General features: G+C 36.7%; 1 pseudogene; it reads left to right on the top strand.

The window, feature by feature from the left end:
- Positions 1–5,602: 5,602 nt before the first annotated feature.
- On the top strand, positions 5,603–20,348 carry LOC122050493 (annotated as a pseudogene).
- Positions 20,349–26,930: the final 6,582 nt, after the last annotated feature.

The raw sequence follows: 26,930 nt of genomic DNA, 5'->3' as shown, positions 1-26,930 counted from the left end.
ATAATCTTTGGACAAACCAGAAATCATATCTAAGTCTATCTTGAGGTTATTGAGTCATTCAGCTTTTATGGCTACCTCAGAGGCTTGCCATATACTAAACTTCTTTGGTAGAGTCCAGAAAAACACCTATGCTTATCACTCTTCCATAGTTATGACTTTACCTCCTAAAGTAAACACAAAACCCCGAGGTTGACTTACTATTGTCCGTTTCCGATTGGATGTTAAAATCCATGCAACCCACAGGGAACAAATTATCTGCCTTATTAGCTAGCATATAATCTCTAGTGCCTCTAAGGTACTTCAATATATGCTTTATCACAGATCAATGTCCTTGTCCAGAGTTTCTTTGATATCTACTAACTATGCCCACGACAAAATAGATATCCAGTCACGTACACAGCATTGTATACATTAGGCTTCCCACAGCCGAAGTATAACGAACTGCCTTCATGTCCTTTATCTCCTTTGATGTCTACGGAGACATTTCTTTAGATAAAGTTATTCCATGCTAAAAAGGTAAGAAACCTTTCTTGGATTTTTGCATGCTTAAAATGAGCAAGGATTTTTTTTTCGATATATGAAGCTTGAGATAATTAAAATATTCTTTTCTTGCGATCCCTTATTACTTTGATCCCAAGAATATATTCATTCTCCCAAGTCCTTCATATCGAATTGTTTGGACAACCATACCCTTACTTCTGACAATATTTTGATATTGTTTCCAACTATCAAAAATGTTATCTACGTATAGTACAAGAAATATCACCACGTTTCCATCACACCTTTTGTATGCACAAGACTTATCCGGTTACTAAATAAATCCATAGGTCTGGATTCCTTTGATAAATCGGATGTTCCAAGACCTTGAAGCTTTGCCTCAGTCCATAGACTGATTGAGGTTGCACACAAAATGCTCTTTGCCCTTTGCAATGAACCCTTCTGGTTGCTTTGTATGGATGCTTTTTTCAAGACTTCCATTAAGAAATGCTATCTTGACATCCACTTGCTAAATAGATAAAAGAATCCGGATAGACTTAAGCATGACTATCAGTGAAAAAGTTTCCTTTTTCATCAAGCCTTGCTTTGAAAGTTTCCACCTTCCTATCTATCCATCTTTTCCTATTGTAGACATATTTTCACCTAATGGCTTTTACACCATCTGGTGGTTCTACAAGCTTCCAGATTTGATTAGAATACATATATTCTAATTCTGTATTCATTGCTCTTTGCCAAGATGCTGCATCTTTATTTTGGAGTGTTTCATCATATTTCCGGGATCAGACTCATGTTCATTTGGGATCAAGTCCAAAAACTTTCCCAAAACATGAATCCTTTTGGTTGTTTGACAACCCTCCCACTACGATGACGTACTGTCTATAATTGTGTATCAATTGTGATACGTGTTGCAGTTTCTTGTGATATTTCATCTTGTACAGTTGGTACTAGGTTAGACATGTCCTTTATAATTTCTTTAAGAACAAATTTACTTATGGGCTTGTGGTTTATTACATAGTCCTTTTCTAAAAATCGATCATTGATGCTAACAATGACCTTCTGATTTTTAAGACTATAAACCTACTTTAATTTCTCTAGGATAACTTACAAACAAGTGAATTCCTTCCAACTTATCATTGTCTCTCTTCAGCATATGTGCTAGACTACCCGAATCCGAATATGCTTCAAAATAGGCTTATGCCTATTTAGCAATTCTATATGAGTAGAGAGTTCTGACTTTGGAAGGTACTATGTTCACTTCCATTTCCAGAGTATATCCTTAAAATGAATTTGGTAATTTTCCAAATAACTCATCATCAATCTACTTATTTCCATAAGAGTCCTATACCTTCCTCTTTCTACACCATTCTGTAGGGGTGTACCTGGAGCAGTTAGTTGGGATTGAATCCCTACTTTTGATAAGTGACTCCTAAATTCTCCCAAGAGGTACTTGCTACTACGATCTCACCGTAGTGTCTTGATACTTTTACTTTGGCGTTTCTCCGCATCAGCCTTGTACTCTTTGAACTAATCAAAGCACTTAGTCTTGAGGCACATTAAGTAAATGTATTTGTATCTTGAATAGTTGTCTATAAAATAGATGAAATATTCGATACTACCTCTTGTCTGGATAGTCATAGGATCACACAAATCAGAATGAAACAATTCCAACATATCTTTGGCTCCATACCCCTTAGACTTAAAAGCTCCTTGGTTAGTTTTCCTTCCAAGTAAGACTCGCAGGTTGGAAAGATTTCCACTACCAATGAACCCAAAAGTTCATCAACTACTAATGAATCCTACTCAAGTTAATATAACCTAGCCTTAGATGCCAAAGATATAATTGGTTCATTTTCGAAGGTTGCTTTCTCTTAAAGTTAGAAGATGTGTTATAATTTTCATTTATTGCATCGTGGGAGTTATTGGATTATAAATTGTCAACCAACATACCAGAATAGATAACTTCTCTATTTTTCTTGATAACATCTTTGTTGTCAAAATAGACACAATATCTATTCTATAATAGTTTAGAAACTGAAATCAGGTTCTTTCTAAACTTAGTACGTAAAGACAATTTCTAATAATCCATATTAAAGGATAAACATCTCCCACTGCAACAGCTGCTACTTTTACAACAGTGTCCATGTGGACGGTGTTTTTATTTTCATTTAGTTGTCGGGTTTCTTGGAACCCTGCAATGAATTGCGGACATGATTAATGACATCTGTATCTACACTCCAAGTTCTGGTAGATAACACCACTAAACATGTTTCAACTAATGAATTAAATACACCTATATTGTTCTTTAGTTCTAAAAAGACAGACTACCTTAATGTCCAAGTCCTATTTCCATTTTTTACAATCGGGACTACTAAGTCTTTTCTATAGTATAACAACTAAGGAAATGACAAACATTTTAAATCCTAAGAATCACAAAAATATTTGGTCAAGATCAATTCCTTAAAATCCCCATGAATTTTGTATGCCACGATAGTGTGGAAGTATACAAAATCAAAGAAGAGATTTTATCCATTAATTTTATTATCTCGTCAACTTTACTTTATGACGAATAAGATTAATAGTTGATCTTTCTTTGATCAAATATTTGGTCAAAACTTTTGAATTTAAAATAACATTGATTCCTCAAACAATATTATTTAAATTCACCAACACCTCAAACACCGTGAATTTGGCATGCCACGATAGTGTGGACGTATACAAAATTAAACATTTGTAAGAGGAGGGGTTTACCCATTAATTATCTTATCAATAAATCTTTATGACAAATAAAATTACCTCAAACACCATGAATTTTGTATGCCACGATAGTGTGGACATAAACAAAATCAAACATTTGTAAGAGGGGTTTTTTATTTTATTATCTTGTCAACTTATTTATTTGAAAAATCAATAGTTGATTTTCTTCGGTCACACAAATAATAACAGTGACTCCGATGGGGAGGATACTATTAGACGTGCTTAAGTGTATATCATTACTTGACACTCAGTACATTAATAAGATTGTGTCCCTTCCGATGGGGAAGATCACACGCTCTTAATTAACTTCCTATAGTCATCCAAAATGGAAGTTTAAGCTAGTGATCCGCAAACAAGCTCATCCGATATGGAGGAAGGCACTCAGAGCCAACGCGCAAGCTTGTTGCATCACTTATAAACCAGTAATGGAGACCGTAGAATTTATTTAAAAATAAATCCCTCTCCCACTTAGTTATTTAAAGTGAGGAATTTTGACTATGCTAGCATACTTAGCATTCATACTAACAAGCACACACAACACAGCATAAAAAGCAATAAATAGAAAAACTAATTTTCAACTATTATGGTTTTTATCTATTGTTGTCCTCCGTGTGTCGCCAACCCTAGCTGCTGCCATTTTTGGCCACCGCCACCGGGTCTAGTTGTCGCATTCATCTTGCTCCTTGTTCCGCTGTGCCTCTGATCCTCAAAAGGTTCCACTCCTTGCAAGATTCGATCCGCGACATAAATAGAATTTTACATTTTTCGATCCTATATTCCTCGAAGGAATGCACATGTAAACTAGATCGAACATAAAATAAAATTTACATCCATCGATCCTATATTCCATAAAAGGAATGTACATGTAACTAGATCAAAAAATAAAATCCTAATAAAACTAAATACAGCTCCTGCTGTATTTTATAATACAATCATCCACACATAATTAAATGCCCTTGACATGTCCAAGGGTCCAATCACACACATAATAACTATAAGCCATAATAGTTGGATCATACATCTACAAAGTTAGCACATCCTACTATTAACCAGCCTAAATTATGTATGACATGTGCATAATTAAACTAAAACTAAATACACAGAGGCAAAACCCAAGCTCTGATACTAATTGTTGGTTGCTACTCGGAAAACCTAATGGTTCCACTGTACAAAAATTTTGTATAATGGTCTGAACCTTTTCCTAGCTACCATGTGTTCTTTTAAATTAAACTTGGATCGCCTGCGGAACTTAACACGTTTGATCCAAAGTTTAATCTATTTGTTCTTTTAGGTTTAGACTCGGATCTCCTGCGGAACTTAACACATTCGATCCGAATCACCTAGGTTATTAATTTCATTAAATATTAGTTTCCAAAATTGGCTCCCAGTACTGACGTGGCGAGGCACATGACCTTCTTGGATATGGGAACAACCACCACCGACTAGACAAAGCCTTTTAAGGAAAGTTAATATTTAATTTCCTTAAATAACTTTAGGTCAACCGAAAAGAACAATCAAATCACAAGGAAAAGAAAAAACAAAAGAACACAACATCGAAAACAAATTAGAAATACTAGAATCGTATGCCTCTTGTATTTGGTATTATTTCCAAAAATAACTAGTATGATGCGGAAAGAAAAAATACTAGTTATACCTTTTAGAAAGACCTCTTGATCTTCCACTACAACAAAAACCCTCATAGACATTAGTGGAACAACAACAGTTTTAAGCAAAAACCGATGTCTTTGAGTATTTTATACCGGTTTTTCTAAAAATCGGTGTCTATGAGCGCAGATTTTCGCTCATAGACATCAGCTTTTTAGGCGATGTCTATGAGCACCTTTTTTTCATTAATAGACACTGATTTTAATAGAGGTTTTTAAAACCCGGTGTTAATGAACCAAAATAAAATATTTTAATATTCCACCAGCCAAAATTTGCAACACTGTGAAGTTCCCTCCAAACCTAACCCTATATCGCGTCCCTTCCTCCGACCATCTGCCTCAGCCTAAACCTAAACCTCCAACCATCTCTCTCAACCACATCTCCCTCTTCCCCTTCCTAGATCGACTCCCCTTCCTCTCCCGATCAGGATCAAGACACGACGCTCTTGCTTTTCCGTCCAACCACACTGCATCTCCTCCAACTCCTCCCTTTTACGACGCCGCATCTCCTCCAACTCCTCCCTTTTACAACGGGCTATCTTGCTGTTGTCGCTTTCTCCGCTCTTGCTCACGCCTCGGCGGCCGCCATCGCTAATCGAGATTCTTGTGAGCTGTGATGCTTTGAATCCGGAAAGGGTGCAGTTGGAGAGAGGGAGTGTGGGTGTAGATAATGTGATCTGCCGACTATGGCGGATACGGCGAAGGTGTTCAACATGCCGTTGGCAATGATGTGCGGCATCAAGGCGGAGAAGGAGATCTCGCGGGACGGCATCTATTACAGCCTCTCCATCGGGATTCTCCCCTCCCTCGGGGCCAGGAGCAACCGCAGGGTCAAGCTCCGGAGGTTCATCGTTTCCCCTTACGATCGGCGATACAGGTCTGGTGTTCTATTCCCTCTGTTGTAACTAGGGCGAACTCCTTTTTTTCTGTTGGAGATTGTGAGCTGTGGGATTTGCTCTGGATGGAAAGCTTGTGGGGTTTTTTCTCTTGTTCTTTGCCTTCTTTTTGTTCAGATTTTTTCCCTCTTGCATGTAAACCCTTTTTTTCTTGGTCATGAACCCTTGAAAAATCCGAACTTTCTTCTGGATCGATATTTCTTGTGGAACTTCGGTGATAAATTTGATGTGGGATTCTCTTTGAATAACTTTTTACCCTTTATTATTATTTTGATTATTATTTTTTTGAAAAGAGTTGTATTCTCTCCTAACTCCTAATTTGTATAATTTAGTGAAGATATTGTGAGAAAGATTTAGGACTTCGAGCTAAGGATCCTAGTCTTCAAGGTGCAATTTTTCAGATGCGTAAATATTGATTTTCTACTCTTTCATTGCATATAAACTTCTTTAATCTCCATCTCTATTTTTTTTCTCGGTTCTAAAAGGTTTTTTTTTGTTTTTCATATATAAAAGCATCAGGGTTTACGTTGTCTAAATCTTTTGTTGGGGTAATTTTTCTTTTACTTTTCTTTCTTTCATGACAATTTATTATCCTTGACTGGAAATAAGAAACCCTCAGCCGTCCTATTCATGAATACTACATCCAAGAGATAATTGATTGGAGACTTTTGTATTGCAGACATTTTTGATGTTTGAATTTCTGTCACAGGGCGTGGGAGATTTTCTTGATTGTTCTTGTTGTCTATTCTGCTTGGGTTTCTCCATTCGAATTTGGATTCCTTTGTAACACCCACTAAGCTTTTAAGAATAAATATGAGAATGATGAATTTTGTCTTAGAAAAATAATAAGAAGTGAGTTGAAGTAAAAAGAAATAAAATGAAATAAAAAGAAGTAATGGTCAAGGATTGAACCTTGAACCTCTTATATTATATTTCATAGAGTTAATGGGAAATAACCAGTTGGGATAGAGAGAAGATATTGATAGCAAAGGAGGGAAACTCATGATAAAGGTGAGAATAAAAGATAGCCAAAAGAAAACAAGTAAAGAACAAGAGAAAGGCAATTTGCCTTCCTCCCTTCCTCTCCCTCTTTCTCTCTTCTCTTGCCGAAAATAAAAGAGACCATTAAGGGGATTCATTCCCCCTTATTTCACCATGAATGATGGGGATAAATAAATAAATAAAAATAAAAATAAAATAGAAAAAAAAGGCTAAGGGAGAAGGAAAGCAAAAACTAAGTTTGCTACCTCTTCCCCCTTAACATAAAAGAGAATATGTAAAGGGAAAATTCTATTTTCTCTCATTTTTCTCATTCTCTCCTCTCCCTCACCGAAACCTCAGTTCCCCTCTCCTCCATTTTTGGCCCCAAGACAAGGTTTTCTCCTAATAAAACCTAAGATACAAGGAGGACTTAGCAAGGGAATCAAGGTAAAGGAACTAGAAGAAGAGGCTACTTCTTCTTCACCATACCTTAGATCCACAAGCGAAAAAGGATGTAAGCTTCCCCTCACCTGTGGTACAAGGCTTTTATGTGTTTTTCGGATTTTATGAAGATTTTAAAACCTAGAAACAAGTTTGAGAAAATTCGGCTAAGAAGAGCTTTCAAAAATCTGGTGATGTTTAACTAGTCTTCACTACATGATAGATTTTCTATGCCATGGAAAAGGGTTCTTCTTCATGTTTTTATACCTATATGATGCTTGATCAGAGAAGTACTTAACCCTAGAATTTCGGCCAAAAATATTTTTAAGAGGCTAGGGAAATTTATTGTTTTACCCAACTAGTACAAGGTTCTTCCTATGAAATATTAAGGATCATGTATTAGTTTTCTTGCTTAGAAGATATTTGAACTAAAAGAAAACCCACTCATATGTTTCGGCCAAGAAAGGGTTTAGGGTTAGGAAGACCCTTAAATTTAAATAAACATGCTCATGTGATAGAATACAAATATCCTAAAAGAGTTGTATGTTTGAATATTGCTAGAACTTCATGGACTCTTTCTTAGGGTTTTCGGCCATGATGAGATGAATAGCTTAGAAAAGCTTAAACAAAACTTTAATATGCTCAATACCTCTGTGATGTTTAGATATGAAATTTGTCTAATGCCCTCATGCTTGATTAGGGTGTAGAAAAATTGGTTATATGACATATGACATGTATGATCACAAGAGTCCAAGTTTGTTCATGAACCAAATATATATATATGTTTCTTAGTAAATTTTACCATGAAATTTACTTAGGTTTTTCATGCTTTAGGCCACTTAAAAACCTAGCAAAAGAATGGTAGGTTTCGGCCATGAGAAAAAATTAAAAGAAAAAGAGAAAAAGAAACCTAGAAAGCCTAAGACACAATTCATATGTCTGCTCATTATGTTTGTCTTTACACATGCTATGAAACTTGTATGACTTCATATGTTTTTATGTTACTTGAAGCAAGTTTAAACACTGATGAGTTTCTGCCAAAAAGGATTTAAATGACCTAGAGGCTCTAGAATTTAAACCAAAGGTGTTAAAATGCTTCTTATGAAAATATGATAACCTATTGATTGTGTCACATGCTTGTATGATTCTTCCATGACCTAAATGGACCATTGTAAGTCATGGCCATGAAGGTTTAGATGCCCTAGAAACCCTAGGTCCAAAATTAAATATGCTCATGTCACTCTACATGACATATGATAAGTAGAAAGCCAAGGTTCAAATGCTATATGTTGTTTTATGACCTAAAATGATGCTAGGGTTTGTTTCGGCCATAACTATTGGATGATGCCTTGTATGAATTTATACATAATGTTAGTCCAAGTTCACATGCTTGTATGCTTGTTTGTAGTCCTAATGAGAACTTGTTAAATTTCGGCCATGATATATGTTAAGGGCTTAAAGAACTTAGGAACTAATTCAAATGTGTCAAATGTGTTTACCTTGTTCCTTGGTAAAAATGTTATAAATATGATTTAAAGTTGTCCAAGCTTTATGTCATATGGAACCTTGTTCCACACCTTAAGGTTTCGGCCATATGAAATTAGGGACTTGAGGAACTTAGAAACTAAGTTAATCATGTTTATAATGCTTCCTATGAAAATGCTATGATGATAACTTAGGTGCCACATGCTTGGATGTTGTGTTTAACCTAAATTGAGCTTTAAAGGGTTTCGGCCACAAGAGTTTAGGAAGCTTAAAACCAAGATAAATATGATACCATGTTTCCTATGATAGGATAATCACAAGATACACCCTTATGCTTAATATGTATGCTTATGATTTATGACTTATGATATGATATGCATGCTTTTATGATATGATATGCTTTGTGCTTAAATTATGCATGTTTATGTTATGATATGTGGTTAAATTATGCATGCTTGATGCTATGTTTAGTGCTTAAAATATGCATGCTTTCATGATATGATATGTGGTTAAATCATGCATGCTTGATGATATGCTTTATGCTTAAGACATGCATGTTTTTATGATCTATGCCTAAGTGATGCATATTGATATGACATGATGTATGCCTAAGTGATGCATACCTTTATGATATGATGTATGCCTAAGTGATGCATACCTTTATGACATGATGTATGCCTAAGTGATGCATACCTTTATGATATGATGTATGCCTAAGTGATGCATACTTTTATGACATGATGTATGCCTAAGTGATGCATACTTTTATGATATGATGTGTGCCTAAGTGATGCATGCTTTTATGATACATGATATGTATGACATGTATTTTACTTTATATGTGAGTGGCTTGTACCAAAGGTGGACTCCTAATCAGTCCCTAGGCCTTGCTTTGTGATCTAGGCCAAGCCTTGCTTTGTGATCTGGGCTAATAAGGGATGAGCTCCTTAGTACACCCCTAAGCCTTGCTGTGTGATCTAGGCTAAGCCTTGCTTTGTGATCTGGGCTAATAAGGGATGGACTCTTTAAATACGCCCCTAGGCCATGCTTTGTGATCTTGACCTAGTTCCTAGTATGATTCAAGACTTGCTACCTTGGATATACTTAGGACGCGCGCATCTATGTTATGTATGTATGGTACAAGCCGGGGCCCTAAATATGTTGATATTATTTTCAAGTATATATATGTAAAAGAAAATGGTTTAAAGGATCATGAGACATACACATGTTTTGCGGATACATGTTTTCCAAAATCATATTGCATACACCTTATGATTATGCTATGTTTCATGTTATGCTCTTGATTATGATATGCCATGATAAGGTATGATTACGTTATGTTCATGCTATACCTTATAGACATGTTTCGGCCATTGAGTTGTTGATGCTTGATATATAGATTTCGGCCAAGGATATGATGATGCCTTGATGTACATGTTTCGGCCATAGTATGATGCTTTGATATACATGTTTCGGCCATGCTTTGATATACCATGATACTTGTTGTTATGCCATGTCTAGCTATGTTTTATGCAATGCACTATGTATATGTTTCGGCCATGGTGATGCTTGATATGCTATGACTAGTTGAGATTATATTATGATGCATGATATGCTTGAATAGAATGCTATGTTATGCCATGATTAGTTTAGATTATGACTTGTTGATGCATTCTTGATTATGTGCTGATTGTTGGTTTTAGTGAGTAGGAAAGGAACTTACTGAGCCATGAGTGCTCATAGCTTACTTTCCTTGTACCACAGATAAAGGAAAAAGCTGGATGAGTTAGAGGAGCAGCAGGAGGGGCAACGAAGATGTGTGTGGCGGTGGCTAGGCAACCAAATAAATAAGAACCTGCTTAAAGTTTCTTTAAAGAACTATGCATTGGTATTTTATGACTTGTGATACCTAAACATGTGTGGCTTGACATTATGGTTCCACTGGATTTGATGTTATGATTTTGATGCCATGTGATAGTATAGTTCAAAAGAAATTTAAAAGAAAAGTTTTATTAAAACTATGAAAATTATTTTAAGTCTTCCGCTGTTTTAAAAAGAAAAATTTATACGTAGAGTATCGTAGCCCCGTCCCTTAGGGTAGCAGGGAGGGCGGGCGTTACAGGTTGGTATCAGAGCCAAAGTTTATTGCCAGCTCACTACACACACATCAAGCCTCCTACCTGCCGCTCCAAGTAAGAATGTTTATGCTAAATTTGCTTGTTATATTCTTATGTTTGATTTTCTTGTCATATGCTTATGCTTTATTTTCTTTCTTGTTATATTGCCTATGCTTTATTTCTTTACTACATTGCTTATGCTTTATTTCTTTATGTCACGTTGTTGTCATTATATTCCTTATTTTTCCTTATGTTGTTTATGCTTTAATTTAATGTTTTACTTGCTTATGTTTGATGCTTTATTCTATGCTTTTAGTTATAATTTAGATTAGGATTACATATTGGTAGGTTAGGAATAATACCAGAAAAAATAGATAGAAACAAAAACAATAGGTTAGATTGGCTAAAAACGATAACCACTTACACTAGTCTGTTTGTTCGTATTTAGATAAACATGGTTAGGACACGCAATGCCCGAACCGGAGGAACAGTGACTCCACCAGATCTGACACAGGTAGTCGCAGACCTCCAGCATCAGATCGCAGAGTAACAGCAGCTGATCACTACCTTGATGGGTCACCACTACCTGTTGTACCTACAGCTGCACCAGTGCCCCTGGCAGCCCCTACTCCGATGGTCCGACAAGAGGCCTATCTGATTCAGTGGCAAAGGCTTAAGCCGGAAGCATTCTCGGGAAACTGTGAACCATGGGATGCGCAAGCCTGGCTCAAAACCGTGGAGAACATAATGGAATTATTGGATTGGCCTGAACACGAGAAGGTCAAATGCGCATCGTTCTGTCTTACCGGAGATGCCCGGATGTGGTGGGACAGAGTAAAGGCAAAAAGACAAATCAACCAAATGCAGTGGACAGATTTTGAGACAGAATTCTTAGAGGAATTCTTCCATATGCGAGTGACTAACAAGCACTATGACGAGTTCACTGAGTTCCGGCAAGGTGACATGTCAGTCAATGAAGCCGTCAAGAGGTTCAACCGCCTAGCTCGATTGTGCCCAGAACTGGTCCGAACTGAAAAAGAAAGGGTCTGGTTAATGTTAAAGATGCTCCGACCCGAGATAGCTCTGAATGTAGTCAGCGGAGTTAATAGACCGCAGACTGCAGAGGAACTAGTCAGCAGCGCCCTGATTACCGAGCACTATCAGGAAGCAATGAATAAGGGCAAGAACCAAGCACTGACCGGAGGACAAAAATCGCACAGTACCAGAACTGACTGGAAAGGAAACTCAAGTGGAAAGAGGAAACAGTGGAATAAAACAAAAGGTGGTCCGGCCAATAAGCAGACCAAGTACCCTCAGTGTGCCACATGTGGGAAGATGCATTCTGGAGTATGTCGCCTGAGCACCAGAAAGTGCTACAATTGCGGAAAGGAAGGTCATTTAATAAGAGATTGCCCTACTCGGATTCAAGCACCACCTCCGCAGAACTTCCAGAACATGAGTGCCCCCGCACAGCTTCACCAGATGCAAGCTGCCATAGAAGGGACTTCAATCAGCCATGGAAGATTGGAGGCCCCTCCCACTATGACCAATGCCAGAGTCTACTCTCTTACCAAGGAAGACGTGGCGAATGCCTCTACCGTTGTCACAGGTCAGCTATTTATCTACAATCAGTATGCTGCAGGATTATTTGATACCGGGGCAACGCACTCGTTTGTCTCAATTCCTTTCATGAAGAAGCTAGACATACCACTCCGAACTCTAGAGGACACATTCTTAACAACCTTACCATCCGGAGAGATTATGCCATCAGACTATATGCTGCAAGCAGTACTCATTCGGATTGCAAACAGAGAACTCTACTGCAATCTAATAGTACTTGATATGCAGGACTATGATATAATTTTGGGTATGGATTTCCTTAGCAAGTACGGCGCTTCAATCGAGTGCCGCAAAAGAAAAGTGATTTTCCGACCCGAAGATGAACCAGAGTTTGAATTTTACAGGGAATCAAAAGGAACGGAGAAGTTATTGTCATCTATTAAAGCACAAAAGATGTTAGATAAAGGATGTATGGGGTTTCTAGCACACGTGGTTGATACCAATCAAGTCAAAGACCCGAAATTAGAAGATGTCAGAATAGTATGCAACTATCCAAAGGTATTTCCTGATGAACTACCAGGGTTGGCCCCTGACAGGGAGATAGAATTCGGAATCGAATTGATTCCTGGTACTCAGCCGATCTCGAAAGCACCTTATCGTATGGCTTCGGCTGAATTAAAGGAGCTTCAGGAACAGTTATCCGAATTACTCGGCAAGGGACTTATTCGTCCTAGTCACTCTCCATGGGAAGCTCCAGTGCTATTCGTAAAGAAGAAGGATGGGTCTATGCGAATGTGTATAGACAACCGAGCGCTGAATAATGTGATGATCAAGAATCGGTACCCACTCCCGCGGATCGATGATCTGTTCGATCAACTGAAGGGTGCGACTGTTTTCTCAAAGATAGATCTACGATCCGGATATCATCAAGTGAAAGTGAAACCAGATGATATACCTAAAACAACATTTCGAACCCGATATGGACACTATGAGTTCATAGTTATGCCTTTCGGAGTAACCAACGCTCCTGCAGTATTTATGGACCTGATGAATCGAGTATTTACGGCATACCTTGATAAATTTGTGATCGTCTTCATTGATGATATACTTATCTACTCGAGAATTCCAGAAGAACATGCCGAACACCTTAATACTGTACTACAGATCCTTCAAGAGAAACAATTATATGCAAAATTTTCCAAATGCGAGTTTTGGCTTGACCGGGTAATATTTCTAGGTCATGTCATCTCCAAAGATGGAGTTATGGTGGATCCAAGTAAAATCGAAGCTGTAAATAACTGGAACCGACCAAAGAATACCAACGAAGTCAGAAGTTTTCTCGGACTAGCAGGTTATTACAGGAAATTTGTAGAGAATTTCTCCAAAATCGCAGCTCCTATGACAGCCCTCACCAAGAAAAATACAAAGTATGAATGGACAGAAGCTTGCGAGAAGAGTTTCGCGGAATTAAAAAGGAGACTGACCAGTGCTCCGATTCTTACTCTTCCGGAAACCAACAGAGGCTTCGATATGTACAGCGATGCTTCCATCACAGGACTTGGAGCTGTACTCATGCAAGATGGCAAAGTCATTGCCTACGCTTCTAGACAACATAAAGAACATGAGAAGAATTATCCTATTCACGACTTAGAACTAGCAGCCGTGGTCTTCGCTCTAAAAATATGGAGCCATTATCTATATGGAGCTCAGTGTAAGATTTATACCGACCATCAGAGTCTGAAATATTTATTCACGCAGAAAGACTTGAATATGAGGCAACGCCGATGGCTCGAATTAGTTAAAGATTATGATTGTGAGATCCTTTATCACCCAGGAAAGGCGAACAAAGTGGCCGATGCACTCAGCCGAAAGTTCAGTGCCACCTGATGCAACTATTTTAAAGTTCGAGGACGAACTTTTATGAGGTACGGGGTACTGTAACACCCACTAAGCTTTTAAGAATAAATATGAGAATGATGAATTTTGTCTTAGAAAAATAATAAGAAGTGAGTTGAAGTAAAAAGAAATAAAATGAAATAAAAAGAAGTAATGGTCAAGGATTGAACCTTGAACCTCTTATATTATATTTCATAGAGTTAATGGGAAATAACCAGTTGGGATAGAGAGAAGATATTGATAGCAAAGGAGGGAAACTCATGATAAAGGTGAGAATAAAAGATAGCCAAAAGAAAACAAGTAAAGAACAAGAGAAAGGCAATTTGCCTTCCTCCCTTCCTCTCCCTCTTTCTCTCTTCTCTTGCCGAAAATAAAAGAGACCATTAAGGGGATTCATTCCCCCTTATTTCACCATGAATGATGGGGATAAATAAATAAATAAAAATAAAAATAAAATAGAAAAAAAAGGCTAAGGGAGAAGGAAAGCAAAAACTAAGTTTGCTACCTCTTCCCCCTTAACATAAAAGAGAATATGTAAAGGGAAAATTCTATTTTCTCTCATTTTTCTCATTCTCTCCTCTCCCTCACCGAAACCTCAGTTCCCCTCTCCTCCATTTTTGGCCCCAAGCCAAGGTTTTCTCCTAAGAAAACCTAAGATACAAGGAGGACTTAGCAAGGGAATCAAGGGAAAGGAACTAGAAGAAGAGGCTACTTCTTCTTCACCATACCTTAGATCCACAAGAGAAAAAGGATGTAAGCTTCCCCTCACCTGTGGTACAAGGCTTTTATGTGTTTTTCGGATTTTATGAAGATTTTAAAACCTAGAAACAAGTTTGAGAAAATTCGGCTAAGAAGAGCTTTCAAAAATCTAGTGATGTTTAACTAGTCTTCACTACATGATAGATTTTCTATGCCATGGAAAAGGGTTCTTCTTCATGTTTTTATACCTATATGATGCTTTATCAGAGAAGTACTTGACCCTAGAATTTCGGCCAAAAATATTTTTAAGAGGCTAGGGAAATTTATTGTTTTACCCAACTAGTACAAGGTTTTTCCTATGAAATATTAAGGATCATGTATTAGTTTTCTTGCTTAGAAGATATTTGAACTAAAAGAAAACCCACTCATATGTTTCGGCCAAGAAAGGGTTTAGGGTTAGGAAGACCCTTAAATTTAAATAAACATGCTCATGTGATAGAATACAAATATCCTAAAAGAGTTGTATGTTTGAATATTGCTAGAACTGCATGAACTCTTTCTTAGGGTTTTCGGCCATGATGAGATGAATAGCTTAGAAAAGCTTAAACAAAACTTTAATATGCTCAATACCTCTGTGATGTTTAGATATGAAATTTGTCTAATGCCCTCATGCTTGATTAGGGTGTAGAAAAATTGGTTATATGACATATGACATGTATGATCACAAGAGTCCAAGTTTGTTCATGAATCAAATATATATATATGTTTCTTAGTAAATTTTACCATGAAATTTACTTAGGTTTTTCATGCTTTAGGCCACTTAAAAACCTAGCTAAAGAATGGTTGGTTTCGGCCATGAGAAAAAAATAAAAGAAAAAGAGAAAAAGAAACCTAGAAAGCCAAAGACACAATTCATATGTATGCTCATTATGTTTGTCTTTACACATGCTATGAAACTTGTATGACTTCATATGTTTTTATGTTACTTGAAGCAAGTTTAAACACTTATGAGTTTATGCCAAAAAGGATTTAAATGACCTAGAGGCTCTAGAATTTAAACCAAAGGTGTTAAAATGCTTCTTATGAAAATATGATAACCTATTGATTGTGTCACATGCTTGTATGATTCTTCCATGACCTAAATGGACCATTGTAAGTCTCGGCCATGAAGGTTTAGATGCCCTAGAAACCCTAGGACCTAAATTAAATATGCTCATGTCACTCTACATGACATATGATAAGTAGAAAGCCAAGGTTCAAATGCTATAGGTTGTTTTATGACCTAAAATGATGCTAGGGTTTGTTTCGTCCATAACTATTGGATGATGCCTTGTATGAATTTATACATAATGTTAGTCCAAGTTCACATTCTTGTATGCTTGTTTGTAGCCCTAATGAGAACTTGTTAAATTTCGGCCATGATATATGTTAAGGGCTTAAAGAACTTAGGAACTAATTCAAATGTGTCAAATGTGTTTACCTTGTTCCTTGGTAAAAATGTTATAAATATGATTTAAAGTTGTCCATGCTTTTATGTCATATGGAACCTTGTTCCACACCTTAAGGTTTCGGCCATATGAAATTAGGGACTTGAGGAACTTAGAAACTAAGTTAATCATGTTTATAATGCTTCCTATGAAAATGCTATGATGATAACTTAGGTGCCACATGCTTGGATGTTGTGTTTAACCTAAATTGAGCTTTAAAGGGTTTCGGCCACAAGGGTTTAGGAAGCTTAAAACCAAGATAAATATGATACCATGTTTCCTATGATAGGATAATCACAAGATACACCCTTATGCTTAATATGTATGCTAGTGATTTATGACTTATGATATGATATGCATGCTTTTATGATATGATATGCTTTGTGCTTAAATTATGCATGCTTATGTTATGATATGTGGTTAAATTATGCATGCTTGATGCTATGTTTAGTGCTTTAAATATGCATGCTTTCATGATATGATATGTGGTTAAATCATGCATGCTTGATGATATGCTTTATGCTTAAGACATGCATGTTTTTATGATCTATGCCTAAGTGATGCATATTGATATGACATGATGTATGCCTAAGTGATGCATACCTTTATGATATGATGTATGCCTAAGTGATGCATACCTTTATGACATGATGTATGCCTAAGTGATGCATACCTTTATGATATGATGTATGCCTAAGTGATGCATACTTTTATGACATGATGTATGCCTAAGTGATGCATACTTTTATGATATGATGTGTGCCTAAGTGATGCATGCTTTTATGATACATGATATGTATGACATGTATTTTACTTTATATGTGAGTGGCTTGTACCAAGGGTGGACTCCTAATCAGTCCCTAGGCCTTGCTTTGTGATCTAGGCCAAGCCTTGCTTTGTGATCTGGGCTAATAAGGGATGGGCTCCTTAGTACACCCCTAAGCCTTGCTGTGTGATCTAGGCTAAGCCTTGCTTTGTGATCTGGGCTAATAAGGGATGGACTCTTTAAATACGCCCCTAGGCCATGCTTTGTGATCTTGACCTAGTTCCTAGTATGATTCAAGACTTGCTACCTTGGATATACTTAGGACGCGCGCATCTATGTTATGTATGTATGGTACAAGCCGGGGCCCTAAATATGTTGATATTATTTTCAAGTATATATATGTAAAAGAAAATGGTTTAAAGGATCATGAGACATACACATGTTTTGCGGATACATGTTTTCCAAAATCATATTGCATACACCTTATGATTATGCTATGTTTCATGTTATGCTCTTGATTATGATATGCCATGATAAGGTATGATTACGTTATGTTCATGCTATACCTTATAGACATGTTTCGGCCATTGAGTGGTTGATGATTGATATATAGATTTCGGCCAAGGATATGATGATGCCTTGATGTACATGTTTCGGCCATAGTATGATGCTTTGATATACATGTTTCGGCCATGCTTTGATATACCATGATACTTGTTGTTATGCCATGTCTAGCTATGTTTTATGCAATGCACTATGTATATGTTTCGGCCATGGTGATGCTTGATATGCTATGACTAGTTGAGATTATATTATGATGCATGATATGCTTGAATAGAATGCTATGTTATGCTATGATTAGTTTAGATTATGACTTGTTGATGCATTCTTGATTATGTGCTGATTGTTGGTTTTAGTGAGTAGGAAAGGAACTTACTGAGCCATGAGTGCTCATAGCTTACTTTCCTTGTACCACAGATAAAGGAAAAAGCTGGATGAGTTAGAGGAGCAGCAGGAGGGGCAACGAAGATGTGTGTGGCGGTGGCTAGACAACCAAATAAATAAGAACCTGCTTAAAGTTTCTTTAAAGAACTATGCATTGGTATTTTATGACTTGTGATACCTAAACATGTGTGGCTTGACATTATGGTTCCACTGGATTTGATGTTATGATTTTTGATGCCATGTGATAGTATAGTTCAAAAGAAATTTAAAAGAAAAGTTTTATTAAAACTATGAAAATTATTTTAAGTCTTCCGCTGTTTTAAAAAGAAAAATTTATACGTAGAGTATCGTAGCCCTGTCCCTTAGGGTAGCAGGGAGGGCGGGCGTTACATCCTTGGGCATGCGAAGGGAACTCTTGACCTAGTGGACAATATCGTCAATGCCTTCTTTGCCATTGACATCATTTTAACCTTCTTTTTAGCCTACCTTGATAGAACAACTTATCTGCTCGTTGACGATCCTAAGCTAATAGCATGGAAATATTTGACCAGTTGGTTTGTACTTGATGTTTCTTCCACTATCCCTTCCAAACTTGCACGCAAATTGTTGCCTCATAAGCTCCGCTCTTATGGATTCTTCAACATGCTCCGTCTCTGGCGTCTCAGAAGAGTTAGTGCACTATTTGCAGGTATGCTTCTTAAATAACTATGTGAATGCTTTTTGTGTTCCCTGAGGGGAGATATTATTGCCTTCCAACTAATTCCACACACTTCATTTTTCATTTACCAGACTAGAGAAAGATAGGCACTTCAACTACTTTTGGGTTCGATGTGCAAAACTTATTTGTGTAAGGATCTTTATTCTTTACCATCAATTCGTGCATTCACTTACCTTTTGCAGTTGATACTTCGACTGATACTGTCATTTCATAACAATCTCATAAGTGACTCTATTTGCTGTGCACTGTGCTGGGGGCTTCTATTATCTTCTCTGCAAGGTATCATAATCCAAGCAGTACTTGGATCGGTGCTTCTATGCCAGATTTCCACGAGCGAGGCTTGTGGATCCACTATGTGACCTCGATGTACTGGTCAATCACCACCCTTACAACCGTTGGTTATGGAGACTTGCATGCTGAAAATATAGGAGAAATGATTTTTGACATTTTCTACATGCTCTTTAACGTTGGACTAACAACCTATTTAATCAGAAATATAACCAATTTGGTAGTTCATGGAACTAGCAGAACTAGAAGATATGTAAGTTTCACAATGCAAAACTTGATCAATCCATTCAGATGGCAGCAATTTGTACTTGCAACCAATATTTACTCTTGTTTTACTTTTATAGCATTAAAGATATGTACTGATCATTGCAGAGGGATACAATCCAAGCAGCCACGGGTTTTGCACAAAGAAATTAGCTTCCAGAACGCTTACAAGAACAAATGATCTCACATCTCAGTTTGAAGTTCAGGACTGACTCAGAAGGCCTCCAACAGCAAGAGACACTGGATGCTCTTCCCAAAGCCATCAGATCCAACATTACTCACTATCTATTTTACTCACCGGTTCAAAGTGTCTACTTGTTCCATGGAGTATCTAATGACCTACTATTCCAACTGGTAATTATTAAAATTTTCTAACTCTAGATTTTGCCAGACAGAATATCACAACATAGTGCTCTCACCTCAGTATCTCATCTTTTGTATATTTGAAGGTATCTGAGATGAAAGCCGAGTATTATCCACCCAGGGAAGATGTGATCTTGCAGAACGAAGCACCCATAGACTTTTACATACTAGTGACTGGCACAGCAGTAAAAGAGAGTTTCCACTCGAGAATTCTATTTTTTCACATAACCTAAAAAAATTACCAAGTTTTTCATCATCTCAATGAAAATCTGGAATTTTTTTTTGTTTGTTTGTTATATGAAATAAGAATACAATCCATGTAAATGTGTATTTACAAATTATAGAAAAACTAACTAATTTAAAATTTGGGAATTAGACTAGCAGGTGACGTGATTCCCGATCCCTTCGCTCGATTCCTCTCCTCACATGGTGTACCCGATCAGAGTTTGGACATTAACAGTTTGAGGGTTGATTTTAGGTGTTTCGCAGTGACAAAATTGGCAGGTTGTGCAACCGAGATATCTGAAAAATGATTCAGCAACAATGCTCTAGAGTTGCCAAACAAGTCTGGAAGCCACTGCCCTCTTTTATGCACAAGGTCATTTCTTCTTTCGCTTTGCCTTTGGTTTAACACGCTGCATATGTTGATTTTCTATTTCTCCCTACAGAGAGGGATTCATAGTCGTAACAAAAAGGCAATGGAACTAGTGGCAAAAGGGTGGAGTGCTCTACAGGAAGTAGATAGGGTTATCGACTATGCCGATCGGAATGACACTCGCCTCATCCTACAACTCAGAGTATGGACTCAGAAACTAACTGAATAATCTTTTTTTCTCTCTAATCGAATGTTTTTCTTGTATCCTTCACGAGCATACAATCGCTTTCCTCTTATTTCCTATTGAATTTTCAATAGAAAGCAGATTTTTTTTTTAAAAAAAAAATTGAAGAGAACACCTGAACAACTGAGATAGGTTCATTTCAGTGGTATGTTCTTGTTGCCAATAGGGTGCAAAGGAGAACTTTGAATTGGCTCTTGAGATTGACAACATGAATACTCATGCACAATACTGGTTGGCCAGGATGCACTTTAAGTACCATGTTCCTGGGGCTTGTAAAGCAATGTGAGTTATTGACTTCCCTAGCTTCAAATTATAGTATATGCTGTTCATAGCTTGGTCTTTGTCCATACAACAGTGCAAATGTTTCTCTCTTTTATTACTTCAATAAATATGAAATCTAAAGCCAACTTTTTTTTCATCTAGAAATTAAGAATATTGGTGGATAAAACTATATGAAACTGCTCAATTCCATTTATCTTTTTATAGTTTGTCTATTGTAAAAACATAGATATACATGATATATATCACAACCATGATATCTCAAGAGGTCTTCTAGCAACAACATTCCTCTTGGTTGTGTTTAACTACCTCAGCAGTTTTCAGATATACTCCATGCCTGTTTTTGACAGCTTTGAAGCAAGTTATACAAGCCGAACAAATCGACCCTGCTCGATTTGGGTTCGATCTGGCTTCCGAGTATTTTATTCTGATTAGGATATGAAGCGGAAGCAGTACTAGTTTCTTTGGAGCTGGTAGGGTAGAACTACCTAGTCAAGGGGATGACAATGTAATTGGCACTTTTTCTAGTCAATGCAACTAAATTCTTAGCCTTTGTTTTTCAAATTTCCTTTTACAGAACAATATTTGCTTAGTAGTAAACTTTCATGAAATACTTTTTCCAATGATTCCATCTAAGATTTCTGGTTTCCAAGATCCATCATGTTAAAACCCTTTGCTTCTTGTGATAGTTATGTCAAATGCAGTGCCATGATGCAAATATAGTGCAAACATTCAAATATATCCTACAAGGCAAAAAAATTGAAGATGTGCTAAATCTGTTTTGCTCTTTTACCCTGTCATCTGTATGCAATATATATGCCTCACAGTATCATGCCAATCCTTCTACCATAATAGTGGATGTTGAAACAGGTGGAGACAAGGACTTTGGAAGAGTTGGAAGAGTTATTGGAATTTTCTAGTCAGAATAGAACATCCTTGACTCGGATTATGCTGGATAATATGGTGGTTCCTCTTCCAAACGGAGATGTGGATGTCTCAATGCAGAAGGATGCAGTCCAGTTGGTTAATGGTAGATTTGAGACTGAGGTAATTGGTGTTTTTATGAGAATGGCGCATGCCCATCTAATCAGTATCTCTTTTGCCTGAATTTTCATAATTTCTCTTTCAACATCTTCTTACTTGGTTCATGGTAGATTTGAGACTGAGGTAATTGATGTTTTTATGAGAATGGTGCATGCCTATCTAATCAGTATCTCTTTTGCCTGAATTTTCATAATATCTCTTTCAACATCTTCTTACTTGGTTCATGGTAGATTTGAGACTTAGGTAATTGATGTTTTTATGAGAATGGTGCATACCCATCTAATCAGTATCTCTTTTGCTTGAATTTTCATAATTTCTCTCTTTCAACATCTTCTTACTTGGTTCATGTTAAGGCGACTTGTGTGATCCCTGACATTGAGAATGCTCTTGAAAGCTCATGTACTGGATTGATGGTTCAGAAAGCATCCAAATTGAGCTATTACTGAGACATTTTTGACTTTTTGTGTGAATTCGCTTGCCCCACAAGCAATTATTGTTTTCTGCAATTAACTTGGCAAATACAGCAAACCATTTTCTCTATTTGTATTTAGTTTAGTTTGACCTGCATTTAACTCATTTGAAGTTAACAATAATTTATTGATGGCAGTCAACACTCTAATCATGTACCCATAGAATTTGCAGTTCCTTTCTCACTGTATGTACAAGTGTTGTGCATTTGCAAATTTAATGAGGCTAGTGTGTCTGCAAACTTGAACAAACGTTCTGATAATTTATAAGCTTTATGTGTTTTTTTATAAATGCCTTAAGGTACTTCTTAATGAATTTTCCCATGTTGTCCAGGTACTTCTATAGATTCTTCCTCATGATATTTTTGTTTAGTAGTTCGTAAATCTTAAAATCTTGCTATATCTTGATTCATCAGAGCATGGGAATGAAATTTGAGGTTTACAATCTTCGACTACCTGTTATCAATATGGCCTCACTCAAAGTATTTTATTAAGATTTTTGAACTTACGCATCACCTTCAGATTTAAGTTAGTTACTTGATTTTCATTGTCTTTGAAGGACTACTGTTATTATATATTTTCCGGGTTTCTTGTCAAAATAATATTGTATTTTGATTTAAGTTAGTTACTATTTTGATGTTAAATTTCTTCTTACAGTTCTTCTACCGTGTTGTATCTCTTTAAAGGCTTTTAAGCCCTCACACTATATGCAGTGAAGTCAACAACATGCGTGAAAAAGAAAAATGCACGACTTAAGAATTCTGTTTCCACATTTGGTACGTAGAGCAGAGATAAGTTTGTGGATTATAGAGACTCCTTGAGCAACTTTGAGAAACAAACGCAGTAGTAGATTGCTGGTGCAAGCCACGCAAATCAATAAACTTCCATGGCCAAGCCGTAGTTCTTTCTTTTCCTCTCGTTGGAAATCATATCAGCAACAACTCTGGTTGTTCTTGGTCAGTCTTCATCTGGTAAGTATCGGAAAGAAATATTAATTATTCCATAATTAAACTATAGCAATGACAGGATCTATCATTAGACTGCTCATAGCCTAACCTTTTGTGTAGGAGATTCAATGACATCGAACAACTCACTTATCGATGGCCAGACCTTGATATCAGCGGGAGGCATATTCCAGCTTGGCTTCTTCAGTCCTGATCAAGATTCGGAGAATGGATAGCTAGGAATTTGGTACTACAATCGCCCACTGGGACAAAGCATAGTATTGATGAATGTTTCTCTTTTTAAGCATTCCAATTAGTCATCTTGTTACCTGGTGCTCTTACTGCTTTTTCAACTATAATTTTTAGTCTTGGTTTACTAATATATTATTTATGTGTTTTTACAGTTTACAAATCTCAAGTACTCTAGAGTTGAAATTGATGAAGTGCGGTTCGAGTGGATTGAATGCATGCTAGATTACATTTGAAGTGCGGTTCTACCTTGATGTGTTGTTAAAAGAATGTTCTATCTTGATTCTGATATCTATTAGCTTTTGATGTAAAAAGAATGTTTGTGTATTTTATGGATACTGTTGTAAGAAGAATATTTATGTAATTTGTGAATATTTGTGTATTTTATATATACTGTTGAATGAAGAATATTTGTGTATTTTTTTTGTTACTGTTTCGGAAATCAATTTTGTACTGTTAAAAAATACTGATATTACATCGGTTTTCCACCGCCGCAAAACCGGTGTTATTAACTACTATTACATCGGTCGTATACCGCTGCCAAAACTGGTGTTATTAACATACAATATTACATCGGTTTTACACCGTTGATGAAACGATGTCGTTAAGTGATACTACACCGGTTAATAACATATTCGAAGATCGGTGTCGTTAAGTGATACTACACCGGTTTTAACCCGATGTCTAAAATGGTAGAATTTTAACCTCGGCTTCATAGACATCGGTCGAAAATGAAATAGACACCGGTGGAAAATCGATGTCTATGAGGGTTTTTGTTGTAGTGTTCTATCGTATTCCTCTTCTAACCTCGAACATTGTGTGGGCAACGATCTTCCAAGATGAGGACCACCTAGCACCTTCTTCTTCTTCCTTCAAGTTTCGGCCAAGCACCAAAATCCAAGGATGAAGAACTTTTTCCACCAACTAAGCTCCAAGGGATGCCAGCTTTCTCTCCTTCTTCTTCTTCTTCTCCAAGTAGTACCGGCCACCACAAAAGCTCCAAGCAAGGTTGAGTTTCGACCACCACAAAGAGGAAGAGAGGGAGAGAGGTTGGCCGGTCACAACACCAAGGAAAGGAGGGAGAGAATAATAGAGGTTGTTCTTCCATGAAGGCTCCTCCACCTCCCCTTTTATAATCCTTGGTCTTGGCAAATAAGGAAATTTTAATAAAAACTTCCTTAATTCTTTTTCCATGAAGAGGAAAATTTTATTTAATTAAAAATAATTTTTCTTCTCATTATTATAATGGCCGGCCAAACAAAATCTCCAAGCAAATAAAAATTTTAAACACAAATTAAAACTTCCTTATTTGCTTCCGGAAATTTTATAAAAAATTTCTCCAATAATTTTTATCCCTTCATGATTGGTTAAAAGGAAATTTTATAAATTAAATCATTCTTTAAACATGTGGATAATTTCTGGAAAGTTATCTCTTAAAATTAAAATCTCCTTTCAATCTACAAATAAGGAAAGATATCAAATCTTTTCTTAATCTTTTGTAGAAACTAATAAAAAAGAATTATTAATTTTTTTTAAACTTTTAATTCATGAACATGGTTAAAAGAAAAGTTTTCACCAAAATTAAAATCAACCTTTTAATCCACAAATAAGGAAAGAGATTTAGCTCTTCTCTTAATCTTTTGTAGAATCTTATAAAAGGAAAGATTTAAATTTTTAAACTCTCTTTTAAATCATGTTATCCACATAAGAAAAATTTAAAAATAAAAATCCTTTTATTTTAATTTGGGCCAGCCACACCAAGCTTGAACCCAAGCTAGGGCCGGCCACCTTGAAGCACCCATGAACCAAACTTTGGCCGGCCCTAGCTTGGTCTCCAAGCTAGCTTGGCCGACACCTATCAGATGGGTAAGAAGGTGGGTATAGGTGGGTATAGTACTCTATAATTAAGAGGCTACGATAGGGACCGAGAGGAGGAATTGGTTTTGGTCTCCCGATAAAATTAAGCATCCCGTGTTCGCCCCGAACACACAACTTAATTTTATCACTAGAGAACTATTATTGAACTACCGCACCAATCCCAAATTACATTTTGGGCTCCTTCTTATTATAAGTGTGTTAGTCTCCCTGTGTTTAAGATAACAAATGTCCACTAATTAAGTAAGTTACTGACAACTCACTTAATTAATATCTAGCTCCAAGATTAGTACCACTCAACTTCATCGTCATGTCGGACTAAGTCCACCTGCAGGGTTTAACATGACAATCCTTATGAGCTCCTCTTGGGGACATTCTCAACCTAGATCACTAGGACACAGTTTCCTTCTATAATCAAGAACACACACTATAAGTGATATCATTTCCCAACTTATCGGGCTTATTGATTTATCGAACTAAATCTCACCCATTGATAAATTAAAGAAATAAATATCAAATATATGTGTTTTTTATTATATTAGGATTAAGAGCACACACTTCCATAATAATTGAGGTCTTTGTTCCTTCATAAAGTCAGTATAAAAGTAACGACCTCTAATGGTCCTACTCAATACACTCTAACTGTACTAGTGTAATTATATAGTTAAGATAAACTAATACCTAATTGCACTATGACCTTCCAATGGTTTGTTCCTTTCCATCTTGGTCGTGAGCTACTGTTTATAATTTATAAGGAACCGATAATATGATCTTCTGTGTGTGACACCACACACCATGTTATCTACAATATAAATTAAATGAGCAACTACATTTATCGCAAATGTAGACATTTGACCAATGTGATTCTTATTTCTAGATAAATGTTTATACCAAAAACTAGACTTTTAGTATACATCCTAACATGATCGTGGTGGCGAATACCTCTTAGGAGAGTTTAGGAATTACTTATCAGAGGCCGAGATTCAATCCCAATTATCCGAACCTGGTACACCCCAATAGAATGGTGTGGCAGAATGAAGGAATAGGACTCTTATGGAGATGGTTAGATCGATGATGAGTTATTCAGAATTACTAAATTCGTTTTGGGGATTAGCTCTGAAAACAGCAGCGCACATTCTGAACATAGTACCTTCTAAATCAGTATCTTCTAATCCCACAGAATTATGGAATGGGCGGAAGCCCAGTCTAAGACATATTCGGATTTGGGGTAGTCCAGCACATTTGCTGAAACGAGATGTTGATAAGTTAGAATCTCGTACAGAAGTTCGTATGTTTGTGGGGTATCCCAGAGGAACGAAAGGCGGTTTATTTTATAGTCGTAAAGACCAGAAGGTCATTGTTAGCACCAAAATGAAGAACTTAGAGAGGACACATCCACTTCAGTACCAAC

Source organism: Zingiber officinale, chromosome 3A (genome assembly GCF_018446385.1).
Source record: "Zingiber officinale cultivar Zhangliang chromosome 3A, Zo_v1.1, whole genome shotgun sequence".
Lineage (NCBI taxonomy): Eukaryota > Viridiplantae > Streptophyta > Magnoliopsida > Zingiberales > Zingiberaceae > Zingiber > Zingiber officinale.
This window is presented reverse-complemented; position numbering and strand designations above follow the sequence as displayed.